At 40.9% G+C, this 14,456-nt stretch overlaps 1 protein-coding gene across 8 annotated transcripts in view; it reads left to right on the top strand.

Moving 5' to 3' along the window:
* Window positions 1-14,456, top strand: part of CPEB3 (cytoplasmic polyadenylation element binding protein 3) — a 178,237-nt gene that overhangs the window by 112,371 nt on the left and 51,410 nt on the right. The window lies entirely within an intron of this gene.

The raw sequence follows: 14,456 nt of genomic DNA, 5'->3' as shown, positions 1-14,456 counted from the left end.
GACTGTTTCGTGGCATCTACTTTTATTGACAGTGAGATCCTGTGAGTTTATTGTGAACGAGCCTTGGCTAACTTTTCATTAACTGAGAGAACAGATCTAGGGTTTTGAGGAATGTCAGCAATGGAAAAGAAAAGATCGTTTTGAGTCAAATTTTATTAGTAGCCCATAGCCCTATGGTTTTATAGATCTTATAAACCCCAAACTTGGGAAAGCTAGTGACTGAAGAATGACATTATATAAAATTACTTTTATCCATGTCTGTATCTTAAGTGACTTAGCCTTTTAACAGGTAGAGGGCACACTAACAAAGGACTCTTTACATGACCTTGCTTCCCTTATTATTTTTTTTTTTTTTGCGGTACGCGGGCCTCTCACTGTTGTGGCCTCTCTCGTGTGGAGCACAGGCTCCAGACGCGCAGGCTCAGCGGCCATGGCTCACGGGCCCAGCCGCTCCGCGGTATGTGGGATCTTCCCGGACCGGGGCACGAACCCGTGTCCCCTGCATCGGCAGGCGGACTCTCAACCACTGCGCCACCAGGGAAGCCCTTTCCCTTATTTTTGATAGGCTTTTTTCTTAGTTTATGAGGGCATGAAAATATATCACTTTGTTTATAGTTTGTCATTTTTGTGGAATCTAGGGAACTTTTCTGGTGATATTAATTCTACATATGTTCCTAGATTTATATTGAGGAGTGTTTTGAGTTAAAGAGAAGGTTTTCTTCTTGTGTTATGTTCTGTATGTTTCAAGGATGTCCTTCATCTCTAAGGAACTGGGTTTTGATGTGTATTATTGTATAATAGTACTCACCACAAGAAGATGGAGTCAAAATACTTGTCCTTCCTGGGCCTTGTATAGGAATCAAATTATAGCTTAACCTAGGAAAGGCAGGAGCTTCCTTTTATGTCTGGTTTATTAGATTTGTCACCTGTACTTCTCCCCACTCTCTTTATAGCCTATGAAAAATAATATAAGGCTGTTTGTTTGCTTTTAACATTCTTCTGTTAATCTTCTCCAGTAATTTTTAAAATTAAGTTTTATGTTAGTCAAAAAAGATAAAGATCATCATGCTGATTATTTCAGTGAAGGAATGTATTCACTTTGTGGTGCATGTATAACACTAAAGAAACATGTTTAAAACATGTTTTTAAGAATGCTAATGGTTTGTTGAATCAGAATAGTAGTATTTCAGTGAATGAATGAGGTCACCACACTGTGCTGCATGTAATACACTCTGTAAAGTCACATGTATAACAAGATGTTCCTGAGAGTACTAGCTGCACGTGTGAATGAAGGCAGTGTTATTTCAGTGAAAGAATGTATTCACCACACTGTGGTGCATGTAACACACTCTGTAAAATGACATGTATAAAAGATATTTCTAAGAGTACTAGTTGAAAAAAAAATCATCATTCTGAGAAGGTTATAAAAATGATTCTGGGATAAAAGGTGTCAGGTGATCATTGTAAAAAATAAAAATGAAGATAAGCACAGCTATGGTCATGTCCAAAGAAAATTATCCCAAATCTACCTCTGTCAGAGATAATCACTGTATACATTTTATTAAATATCCTTCTTATATCTCTTTATGAATATATACATTTATATGAAATTTAAAAGTTTACATAAATGGGATCACACTATATATGCTGTTTAATAACCTGCATTTCCCCCCCAGCAATGTCAACATCTTTCTGTAAGAAACTATATTATCCTTAATGACCTTGTTTTATTTAATCAGTCCTAGTGATGGTCATTTAAGTTGCTTTCAGTTGTTTTTTCTCATGGATGATGCTTCAGTGAATATCCTTGTGCCTTCATTTTTTTTGCTTTTTTCTAATTACCTCTTAGGGTGAATTTCCAGAAGTGAGGTACATATTTATACATACTGCCAAGCTGCCCTTAACAAAGGTCATACACATTTATGTTCCCAGTAATAGTACCTGATTCGTAAAACTTTGTTTTATTGAGGGTCTAGCGATATGGCTCTTTTTTGATCTTTGCCAATCTGGTGGTTAAAATAACGTCTTTTTGGCATTTTTTTCTCTTACTGGCCATTTGAATTTATTATTTTACTTTCTTACATCGACATCTCATTTCCCTCTGGAATTTATAATGGAGTAAGTCACAAAAAAGGATCCAGCTTCATTTTTCCCAGTATCATGCCAGTTGTCCCAGCAGTCATTTATTGACAGTTCCATTTTTTCCTCATTGATTTGCGTCATTAGAATTAAGTATTGGTTGGAAGATCATCTCTTCTGTTGCCCTACACTGAATTTCAAAGACTTAGTTTTAAAAAAAGGTAAAGAATTTTATTAGTAATTTTGTTTACATGTTAGAATGATAGTTTTTTGGATATTTTGGATTAAAGAAAGTATATTAAAATTAACTTCTCCTGTTTCTTTTTAACTTTTTAAATGTAGATATTGGAAAATTTTAAATTACATATGTGACTCATATATTTATTGGACAGCACACCTGCAGAACACGAGTCAGCAAACTATCTTTGGCCTGTGAGCTAAGCATGGTTTTTATATTTTTAAGGGTTGTGGAAACACACACACACACACACACACACACACACACACACACACACACAGAAGAATAGGTAACAGAGACTATACGTGGCCCTCAAATCCCTTTGCAAAAAGTTCATTGACTCCTGTTCTAAAATAGCCCGGAGAATTGTTCATTTAGCTTCTGAGACATCCAGTGACAAAGGAGGCAGTTTATTTCAGAGGAAGTCTATGTATTTGCAAACCTAACTAATTATTAAATTTTGTTCTTCTATTGAAGGTGGTCATTGTAAAAAGTAAAAATGAAGATAAACATATATGGTCATGCAGTCTTTACCCAATGGTCAATTGTGTTCGATAAAGTAAAACTGAGTCATTGTGACATATATTTCTCGGTACTTAAAGAACTGTCAGTTTCTCTTTAAGTCTTCTCTTTTCCAAGCTACATATTTTCCCATCTCTAGTCATACCTTATGCCTAATGGATTCTGGACCACCATTATTCTTGTTTGCCTTTTCTGTGCATATGTCTTCTCTACAATATCCTACTTAAATTTGTTTCTGAGAGTTGAAGAGAGAACATTTGGGTTGGTATGAGCAGTATAGAGTTTAGCAGCTCTATGAACTCCGTGGTTTTGGTACCACTCCTATGTAACAGCACAATAATAGAGAATTGTAGAACGTTAGAGAAAGTGCCCTTATTTTATAGCTGAGGTTAAGTGTTGAGATGGACTAGGGAGAGCCAGGCCAAGAAGAGAATCTGGATCTCCTGATTCTGGTCCTCAGGCTTGCATCCTCCGAGAGCAGATTGCCTTTCTGGTGATTTTGGGGTCAAGTAGGAGAAATAATTATACTGTTGGCTCCTGTTGTGTTTTGCTCTCAGCTAAAGTCTGAAGGTTGACCTAGTTTGGAAGGACCTAAAGAAATTTGGTGTTATTCCAAGATTGAAGTAACTTTGAGAATCCATGCCCATTGCTTTGAACATTGGGAACATCTAAGTAGTTCACCCCAAACTGTTCTGTGCCTTCTTAATAATACCTCCTCATGCTGTTTCTATTTTTCCTTAAATTCCTTAGGTTTTAATTCAGGTCAGTGCTTTTTTGGTAATCCCCCTCTTGCCGATTATAGTTTTCTTAGGTCACCTCAGCTTGGCCATAAGGCACCATTCCTTTGGCTGTATGCTTTAGGCTTATGTGTAAATAAGAGGAAAATATGAACCATTCACTACTGAGTCCTCCTGTCTTTTTCTCAGAAAGTGTATGCCTAATGAAATAAACAGAACCATTCATGTATCCAGCAGGTATACGTGTACAGATGTGGAGTACGGTTTGTAAAACCATGGCCATTTCAGTGGACTGTGGAGAACTTAATATCCATGTAGAGAAACAGTGACCAAGCACGTCAGCTGTCCCCTTAAGTGTTGTTGGGCCAGCAGAGTGGGAGGTGATGGAGACTGGGGTTCTCTCCAGCACAAAGCCACTAAGGCATTTGATCAACTCTTTGAGGATATGCAGAGCCCTCTGGATCATTTGTCTGTGGGCCACAAACAGGTAATTGCTTGGTGTTCTCCAGAGCACCTCTGAGAACCTGGAGGCAAAAGAAGGCATGGAAATCAGATTGTGTCTTCATGATATGTTCTCAGACCTCCTGAACTTAGAGTCCTGTGGGGAAAATTAAAAGAAGTCAAATAGTCACAATATACCACAATTATAAACTATAATAGTTCTCTAAAGGAAAAAATGGAGAGTGCGGTGACTCTAAAAGGGGGACATCGATTTAGATTGGGTATATGGAGAGAGCTTCTTTGAGAAAATAGCGATTAAGTAGACCTGAAAATTGAGGAGTTAACTAGAAAGCGTAGGGAAGCAAGTTCCAAGCAGAGGAGTACCATATGGGAAATAGTGAGTATGAAAAGGGCTTTATTACCTTTGAAGAAATGAAGGAAGTATGGTTGGAATGTTGTGAGGGTGGAGAACATGACGTGAAAAGAAAGTCTTGGAAAAAAAGTACGATTATTTTCCCTTCCTGAATTGCTCTGGTCCCCCAGAGAGAGTAGATACAAAGGCATTTGTGTGGTGTTTGTCTTTGGGGTAGAGACAGAATAGAGTTGGGTCAAATAGAAATATCAGTTTAAAATACTTTCAAATTGGGGCTTCCCTGGTGGCGCAGTGGTTGAGAGTCCGCCTGCCGATGCAAGGGACATGGGTTCGTGCCCCGGTCCGGGAAGATCCCACATGCCGTGGAGCAGCTAGGCCCGTGAACCATGGCCGCTGAGCCTGTGCGTCCGGAGTCTGTGCTCTACAACTGGAGAGGCCACAATAGTGTGAGGCCCGCGTACCGCAAAAAAACAAACAAACTTTCAAACAGCTATTGATAAAGCTGAAGCAAGTCTTCCTTTGTGTTTTCTGCCTTTGGTTCTTGATGATGAAAAGAAATTCAACTCTAATCAAAATATTGAGGAAGTTTCCTGAGATTGCATTCTCATGCTTTTTACTTCTGGAATAGTAGAGTTGGAGTTGTGAGTCCTGGAGAGGGAGGTTCTCCCAAATGTTAGCGCATGAACCAAATCCTGCATTTGTACAAAATACTAATCAACATCACTATGTTTATAGTAGGTAGTAAAGAGTACAGGCTCTGGAGTCAGCTGCCTGGGTTGAATTCCTGTTCCACTACTTGCCATTGCTGTATCTTTGGGGTGATTATTAATCTTCCTAAATCTCTCTCCCTCTCTCTGTCTCTTTTTAAAAAAAATTTTTTTAATTTATTTTTATTTTTGGCTGCCTTGGGTCTTTGTTGCTGTATGCAGGCTTTCTCTAGTTGCGGCGAGCAGGGGCTACACTTATTGCGGTTCGCGGGCTTCTCATTGGGTGGCTTCTTGTTGCAGAGCATGGGCTCTAGGCGCATGGGCTTCAGTAGTTGTGGCACTCGGGCTCAGTAGTTGTGGCTCGCGGGCTCTGGAGCGCAGGCTCAGTAGTTGTGGTGCACGGGCTTAGTTGCTCCGCGGCATGTGAGATCTTCCTGGACCAGGGCTCGAACCTGTGTCACCTGCACTGGCAGGCGGATTCCTAACCACTGTGCCACCAGGGAAGTCCTGTCTCTCTCTTTTTTTTTTTTTTTTTGCGGTACGCGGGCCTCTTACTGTTGTGGCCTCTCCCATTGCGGAGCGCAGGCTCCAGACGCGCAGGCTCAGCGGCCATGACTCACAGGCCCAGCCGCTCAGCGGCATGTGGGATCTTCCCGGACCGGGGCACGAACCCATGTCCCCTGCATCGGCAGGTGGACTCTCAACCACTGCGCCACCAGGGAAGCCCTCTCTCTTTTTTTTTAACCTACAAAGTGGAAACAATAATACCACTTCTGGGTTTATGAGGATTAAATGAGACAGTGCACATAGGATACTTTCTTAGAGCTCAGATATCATTCAAGACTTTTTTTTTCTTTTTTTTTTTAAGCAAGGGAGAGGTTAGGTTTAGTATTTGGTTTTGGTTTTTTAGCCAGGGTCAGCAAAACCGTTTAGCTGTTTTCTGTAATCAAGCTCATAAGAAGTAATAAGGACCATGAACTCCTAAGATAGTAGCATTGAGGTATTACTAGAATGAAGGGAGAAAGGGACCAGTGGTCTTACTGATAGAGTAAATCATGATGGTGATAGATTTGATGGCAGGGTTGTGCTAAAATTCCTTCCACTGAATGGGAGAATCGTGACACTATTGAATGTGAGGGAATCAGCAGAGGGAAAACCAGTTTGGTGTGGTGTTGAAATGTTTGAAGATCTGTAGAGTTTGGTATGTCCTCACATCTTATCTGAGGGGAAATTCCTAATGGGCAGTTGGAATTGTGACTAGGGAGTTTTGGAAAAGAGTCTGGAGCTGGAGGTACACATCTCTTGCGAGTCATCTTTATAGCGTGGAGGGAAAAGAAAATGAAAAGCCATTAATAAGTAAGTTTTGTCAGGAACCAGAAAGAAAAAGAGGACATTGCAGTGGAGATGCAGGTGAGTGAAGGACTGGGGGTATGTCTGTGGCTATGGAGGTGCAAGGAAAGAAGCTTCAAGAAAGAATAGTCAGCACCATCAGATATCACAGCGTTATTGAGAAGTCCTTCATGGAATAGAGTTGCATGTGGCCCTCTTGTCAAGTGCATGATCATAGTAATTTCTGTTGTTATCCTAATTCTAGGCCTTAATATTTTAATGAAGTAGTAGAAGCAGAACAAAGCAATCTGGCCACAGTGAACAAGTGTTATAAGCAGTGAGAATAATCCTGCCTCCCTAGTGGAGCCAACCATCATCAGTTTTGTTTCCCTCCAGTCTTTATTCATATATATCTTTTTCTGTGGGAGTGTAATAATAGCAGAGATACAGTTTTCCATTCTCCTTCCTCCCAAGTTTCTGCTTAATTTTCATAGTTTTTAAGTGGCTGCCTAACCTACTGCTGCACCATAATTGACTTGCTTGTTGGTTATGTAGGCTATTATAAATAATGCTTCTGTTAATATATCCTTTTGTGTGTGGTTTTCCTTTCATAGTATTTTCTTTAGGATAAATTTGCAGCAGAAGCTTAACCAGAGTTAAAAGAAATGAAAATCCTAATGACTCCGGATTTGATATCACATGGCTTCCCAAAGCAATTTTCTTTATGAAATTTATGCTAATTTGGACATCTGCAGCACATTTTCCGAGTCAGATAAATGGTACATTACAGTTGTGGACTTACCTTTTTGCCTACGTGTTTGGAATATAATGGACCCCTGCAGAAGCCAGGAACCACATCAATATGAATCTTGTACATGAAACATTTAAACCTTTTCCTCTTGGGTCTCATCGGTCAAGTCCTGGGTGTTCTTTGACATCATCTTCTGTCCTTCTCTGCCTTACCTTCTCTGGCCACACTGACTCCTTTGCTATTCCTTGAGGTAAACTAAGGCTTCTCAGGGGCTTAGTACTTCCTTTTGTCTAAAACCATCTTCCCCCAAATTTCTGAATGGACCACTCCTCTCTTCCCTTAGACAGACCTCTGCTCAAATGACACCTTCACAGGGAGACCTTTCTTGACTTCCTCATCTCACATAGCAGCCCCTCTACCCTCTTACTCTCTGTACCTCTTACCCTCATTTTATTTTTCCTCAAAGTACCTATTTTATCACAACCTGAAAAAAAGTATATGTGTTTTTCTGCTTTCCAGATTGGAATGTAAGTTTTATGAGAACAGGGATTTTTATGTTTTGTTCACTGCTCTATACTCAGTACCTGCATCAACGGCTAGCCCTCAGATGTTTGTTAATGAATGAATTTTATCTTTGCAAATGATGAGCTCATTACTTGTAGAGTCCATCAAATTTTAGAGTTGCCCTAAAGATCGTCTCATTCTAATTCAACCTTTTTTTTTTGCGGTACGCAGGCCTCTCACTGTTGTGGCCTCTCCCATTGCGTGTGCTCCGGACGCGCAGGCCCAGCGGCCATGGCTCACGGGCCCAGCCGCTCCGCGGCATGTGGGATCTTCCCGGACCGGGGCACGAACCCATGTCCCCTGCATCAGCAGGCGGACTCTCAACCACTGCGCCACCAGGGAAGCCCCAACCTTTATTTTAACCTAAGACTCAAAAGAGGTGATGTGTCTTTTCCTAGGAGCACACAGCTCTTATTAGACAGACTTGAACTGGGAAGACTAATAGTTTATACTATTTTACCTGGTGAATTACCAAGAAAATAATCTTTGTTTTGCTAGGGTGTATAATTTGTGGGAAAGGAAGATAGGTTTAAACTATATAATCTGATAAATTATGCTGTTATTTACAGGGCTGGATTTTATTTAAAAATTAGCAACTTAAGCTATATGACCCATGGCACACTTTCATAGCTATTTAAAAATGAAAGTGATCCTTGGCTTTTTCCTGAATTCTTCTATTCTGTTGGCCACACTGACATAGCTGGGGTATTTCCAAAGAGCTGGTTTAGGCTGAGGCTATAGGTCTGAGCTGCCCTTTAGCTATAGCTTAATCATGGGATTTTGCCTCTGGGGTGATACCACACCATTTCTGGACATGAGGATCAGAGGGTTCTCTTGTGCTCCTTCAAATTGGGGAAGTAGTTATGAGTGACAAGGAAAGCCCAAAAATAGGAGCTGTGACACAACCAGGTGTCATGGAGACTGTGCTAGGGGGTGGCAGGCTGCGAGGATTTGAACAGTGGGAGCTATTAATTCTTCATTGTAATGTTCCACATTATCGTGACTCAGCTCTTCTCTGCATGTGTGCTCCTCTCTGTTTGTGCTTCCAGTGGGCAAATTGTTTTCATATTTCTAGTTGGAGTCCAGAGAGAGGGAATCTGATTGGTTCCGTTCATCTTTTAACCCCTTGCTGTGACATAGCCCATCCTAATGGTAGTGGCCTTAGAATCCCTGACTGCTTAATAAAAAATAAAAGAAGCAAATGGTTTAGCTCTGCTTCCTCGAGCATGGGACTGGGAATGTGGCAGCTAGGAAGGTAAGTTGGGCAGGGCAAACTTTTATGATGGTAGATGTGCTTAGCATCACCTCCTTCATTGCCTCCTGGGAGAATAGCCCATGTCCAAAGTTGCTGTTACTGGAGCTACAAAAAAAAATGTCTACCTACCCTGAGCCTTCTACCCCTGCCTGGTTCTGAACCAAGCAACTGCTCCTGATACTGCCAACAAACAGTCTTACCTCTTGTGGTGGGGCTGGGGCCAGGGAGAGGAGCTGGCATCTCCTGGGCAGTGAGCGCAGCTACACTATACCACTGTTGGCAGAGACCTCTGGGGCAAAGGCAGGGACAGCAGCCAGCTGCAGATGTTGGACAGGCGATTGGCCACATGGCTCTGAAGCTGTGTTAAGTCGATGGTGCTGGCGTCCTCAGCCCATACGGAAGCCAGCTTCAGCCCTAGCAATTCAGGTGCACAGCCAGGTGGATCGAACAGTAACAGTCATGCATATTTATGCGAGAGTGACCCATGCCTTGCGCTCTGATGATTCCCTCCCACCTTGAGTAAAGTGTGTACTTCTAAGTGGCTGTTTCTACTGGTGATCACGTATTTCCTGTACACCGGTCAGGCTGACTTGACTGCCAGTCCTTGTGACCAAGGTCATGCAGGCATGGAAGTTTATACAATACCAGCATGGTTTGTGAACCTGGCATAAGCCGGGCCACATGGGATTCAGATTGACTTTGATCTGACCAGCTAAGGAGATGCTGTTTGAAGAACAGGAAAGAGGACTTTACTTGAAATGGGCAAAATAGGTCATTGTGAAGCTACAGTGGGCTGGATTCACAGCATCTCTTTCCTTTTTCCTTCAGTTTGTCTAAATCTGGCTTTGGAAAGGAAAGTTTTCAAACTTCACATTTTTTTCCCTTGTAGCGTAACTTGGATGAAAATAAGTCAGTGTTGTTTTAGGCCCAGATTCCAAGTTTTTCCACCTTCTGAGTTATATAAACTGATCGAGTTGGGAACCTAATGGAGTTTTAGCGTGTACTTAACGTTTTGCAGTTTGTAAGCTTTTGAGTAATACTTGGCCTTTTTTTTTTTTTAATGCAGGTCCTGGCTTATAGTACTCATACTCTTTGGTGAATTATGAATCCTATATTTTAATATTTGACTGATTGAAGTTTTTGCTCTCCGGATGGATTTTCTCATAAAAACATGGAAACTGTATTGCAGAGCAGCAAGAGTGGACTTTTTGTTCTGTTTTGTCCTGTTTTGAACAGATGGAGCAGCATTCTATTGTTGCTTTTAAAAGCTTAGCACACCCTCAGTTTAAACTGTTCTATTAAACATTTCTCTCTTTTGCGTTATATTAAAGGGGAACTGTTAGAGTTAGTGTTTGATTTCAAAGCATTAATAGTTTGAGGGACTGTATAAAACGGAATGGGCAGAAGGAATGTACAGGCCACAGGACAAAGCTGAGCAGCACTTAAATAACATAGACATCTTGTACTGTGTCACAGCAGTACTTGTTGTGCTATCCCCAGGCAGAGGTACTGGAAAGGGAGGGATGCTTGTTCAGTTCAGAGAAGCCAAAACCACCCCCGATGAGAACTTTTTTTTTTTTTTTTTTTTTTTTGAGAACTTTCTTTTGAAGAGAGTAAAATTCAGGAACTGAAATGCCAGCTGCAAATTTGGTAGGCTGAGGCAGAGAGAATGTTTTAGAAGAGGGCGTAGCTTGGGGCAGGACTTGCTGACAGGAATTGGATAGGGCTAAGGCTATGAGCAAGAGAGACCAAGAGAGGATGTATCATTTGAAAGAGTTCAGAATGGGAAGCTGACTGAGAGGATCTGGTGAAACATTTTGAAAGCTGAGAGCAAAGACTTGGGTTGTCTTTCAAAATAGAACAGGATAGCCTTCATCTTGAGGAGAAATGGTGATGCCAAGAAAACCCATTGGCAGCAGCGTTAAGAACTCATCAGAGGAGCATTAAAGTGCAAGGAGGAGAAATTAGATTGTCAGAGTTCAGGCAATCTACAAGCAGGACTGGGCTAAAGCTTCATCTTCAGGGAAGCGTCTACTGGGTTAAAATGTAGAATTTGCCAATTGTTTGATGCTGCATGAGGCAGAGCAACAAGCAGTGGGGCAAGAACTAGATATTTGTGGACTCAGACATGGGTGCCAGCAGTTACCAGCTAGATGACCTTAAGCAAGTTATTTAATCCCTGAACCTCAGTTTACTCATCTGAGTTAATACTGCTCATTGCTATTAAAAGGATTATGTGAGACAGTGTACACATGCACCAGCACTTAGGCTTCATAGAGGTTAAATAATATTAGTGTCCTTCCCCCTGATGAAAATACGTTGTTCAGTAAAAATAAAACTGCCCAACTAGTTTGACCAGTTCCTTCCCACACCCCCAGTCTGATCTCAGTTTTCTTGGTCAGGTGCTTGTTAGAACTGACTGTGACTAGAACTGACAGATTTGGCAGACTTCACAAGGACCTCTTTATATAGGGAATGTGTGGTTACGTAAACAGAGCAGACTTTAAGCCCAAATGCCCCAGGTCACTGCCCTGGACTGCAGGACTTTACTAAAAACACAGGAAGTAGACTGCCAGTTTTCAACTCTGGGGTGGTTCTACCCATCAGACTTGTTTTCTTGTCCATTCTCACCTTCCCCCACCCCTACCTGCCAAGCAACAAGCCCACCAAGAAACAGTCACTAGTGTAATAGAAAACACGAAACAGGCTTGAGCCAAAATGTTTGAGCCTCAGCTCTTTGTAGTAAATACAATCAAAGAAATATGTTTGGTTCTGAATCCAAGGGGAATGTTTAGGCATCCATGGACAGTACCTGCTGAGATATCTCTACATCTTAATTAGGCTAAATCCTTCCCTTGAAATGTCCTTATCCAATTTTTCACCTAAGATCTGGCTCCTGTGCCACCACCGACAGAAAGTCTTCCCTGATTTCTCTATCCATGTCTTCTTCACTGAAAGATCTGTCTTCCTTCTATGAAATCCAACTTTTAAAAATACGCTTAGAAAATACTTCTAAGGGTCCTGAATGCATTGTTCCTAAATTAGAGTTCTCTTTATACTTATTCTTCATGACCTTCATGTACTGGTTTATAAATTTCTTGAGAACAAGGACTTGCTCATGTCAGAATTCCCCTGCATTGCCTAGGGTGCATAGTAAGTGTTCAGTCAGTCTTGGAGATCAGAGGTTCTCATCCAAGAGGAGAATGAATAAGGAATCCAGTTCAGAGACTTACTGTGTTCTCCAGGCAGCAGACGGGGTTGATGAGCTGCTTCATCTCTTCCCACCTGGTACCCCCAATCCTATACTCTTAACTAATGCACACTACTCACTGTTTTCCAAATAAGCCAATCTTTGGCCCTTTGAAGCCTTGGCCTGTGCTGTTTCATGAACTTGGATTGCCCTTGCTTCCTAGAAAAGCAGTTGTCCTCCAGCCCAGATGTGGCCTTTACTGTATGACTTTCCCTGATGTTTGGGCACCTCTGCTCCATTTGTCTCCCACCAGTGTTTTATAGGCTATAATCCCAACTAGCACTTTTCTTGTTGTTTCTCAGTCACTTATTTACAGGCTGAGTTTTTCCAGGGCAGGGTTCTTTCTTGACTTATTTATCTTTGTAGCTTCAGTGCCTAGTATCCTGCCTTGTACCTCCTAAACATATTTGGTTCTATTGAATTGAATCCAAAGGCAAAGACTCCTGAGGCAAACCAGGTAGGTCCTCTGACCTGAAAGCCAAGGTCAGGGAGAATGTTTGGAACAGACTTCCTGTGCCAAAAATGTCTGAACTCATTCAGCTCTGGCTGGAGAGGTGCCCTTCAGGTCTCTCTAGGAAGGTCACAGGAAATCAGGGAGCCTGGATTCTGTGCAAGGAGCGATCTCTCTCTCTGTCCAGACCTTGGATCCTTCCTTCTGGGGCTGACCTCCTGTCATCAGAAACCAGTCCTCCCTTGTCAGTCACCATTTTATGAATGTAGCCATAGCTCAGGGCACAGCTCTACAAGTTGGAATTGTTTTTCCATTGTAGTTGCTACTTAAAACATATAAATCACTAAGAGCATTAGTTGATTTTAAGAACTATTAGGTCTTTCAGAAGACCACACACCTCTTTCAAGAATAAGAGAGTATATTACCCTCTTCTCCAGAGAGACCTGTGGTTTTGATTTTTTTCCACAAATTTTTCTTTTGAAAAATTTCAAGATGTACAGAAAAGTTGTAAGAATAGTACAGTGAATGCCTATACTGCCTTCCTCTAGGTTCACCAGTTGTTAGCATTTTGCCACATTTGCTTTCTGGTTTTTTTTTGGTCAGTATGTGTATATATACATACATATTTTTTGATGAATCGTTTGAGAGTAAATTGTAGACATTAAGACCCCTCACTCCTAAATGATTCACCATATGTCTTCTGAGAACAAGAAGTATCCAGATTATTCTAGTAATGTCCTTTAGAGCTTTTTTTTTTTAAATCCAAGATCCAGTCACAGTCTAGCCATACATTTAGTTGTCATGTCTCTTTAGTCTCCTTTACTTTAGATACTTTCCTAGGCTTTTTGTCTTTTGTATCATTTGAAGAGTTCCTGCCAGATGTTTTATAGACTGTCACTTAATTTGGAATGATAGGTTTGTTTCTTCATAATGAGATTCAGGGGAAACACTCTTAGCAGATGACGTGCTGCACCGAGAAGGACATAATACGAGAGGCACATGATGTCAGTTTGCCCTGTTGTTGGTGATGTTCGGAGCGGTCATTTGGTTATGGTGCTGTCTGCCAGATTTCTCCACTGTGAAAGTACCTTTTTCTCCCTTTGCAAATACTTATTCATCTTCAAAGTGATACCTTAAGATAGCATGAGTATCTTGTATCCCCTCCCAGATTTACCCAATGGTTTTAGCATCCATTGAAGATACTTGCTTAAGCTGATGATTACTGTGATGGTGATGTTCATTTTATTAAAGTCTAATTTAGTGAGATCTGCTCTTTAACTCCCTCAAGAGCCTTCATTCTAAATATACAACTTAAAAATACATTGAAAACAATAAGCATCTTTACTAAATATGATAATTCTATTGACCTAAATAAACTAAAACTAAACTTCTGATTATTTTGAAATTCATCATTTCAGCTCTTCTTAATATAGTTGGTTTTTTTTTTGAGCTGAGATTATTTGGTCTTATAGCTCTTCTTAATATAGTTTTGGTGGGCTTTAGAGCAAATATATCTGCATAGACCTTAAATTGTAGGACTAAAGCACAGGTGACCACTTCATGCCACTAAACCACTGTCAAATGATCACTGTCACAAAAGTGACAATAAATAATAAATAGGCAAGTATTTATTTGCTAGTGATATTGAAAACTTTATCTCATCATTTTTAGGTAAGACAGTATAAGTTAGTGGATAAAGAATGAGGGCTCTGGAAGCTGACCTAAATTTCAATCCCAAATTTAATCTCTAGGTTTTAAT

This window comes from Orcinus orca, chromosome 14, assembly GCF_937001465.1.
Source record: "Orcinus orca chromosome 14, mOrcOrc1.1, whole genome shotgun sequence".
Taxonomy (NCBI): Eukaryota; Metazoa; Chordata; class Mammalia; order Artiodactyla; family Delphinidae; genus Orcinus; species Orcinus orca.
This window is presented reverse-complemented; position numbering and strand designations above follow the sequence as displayed.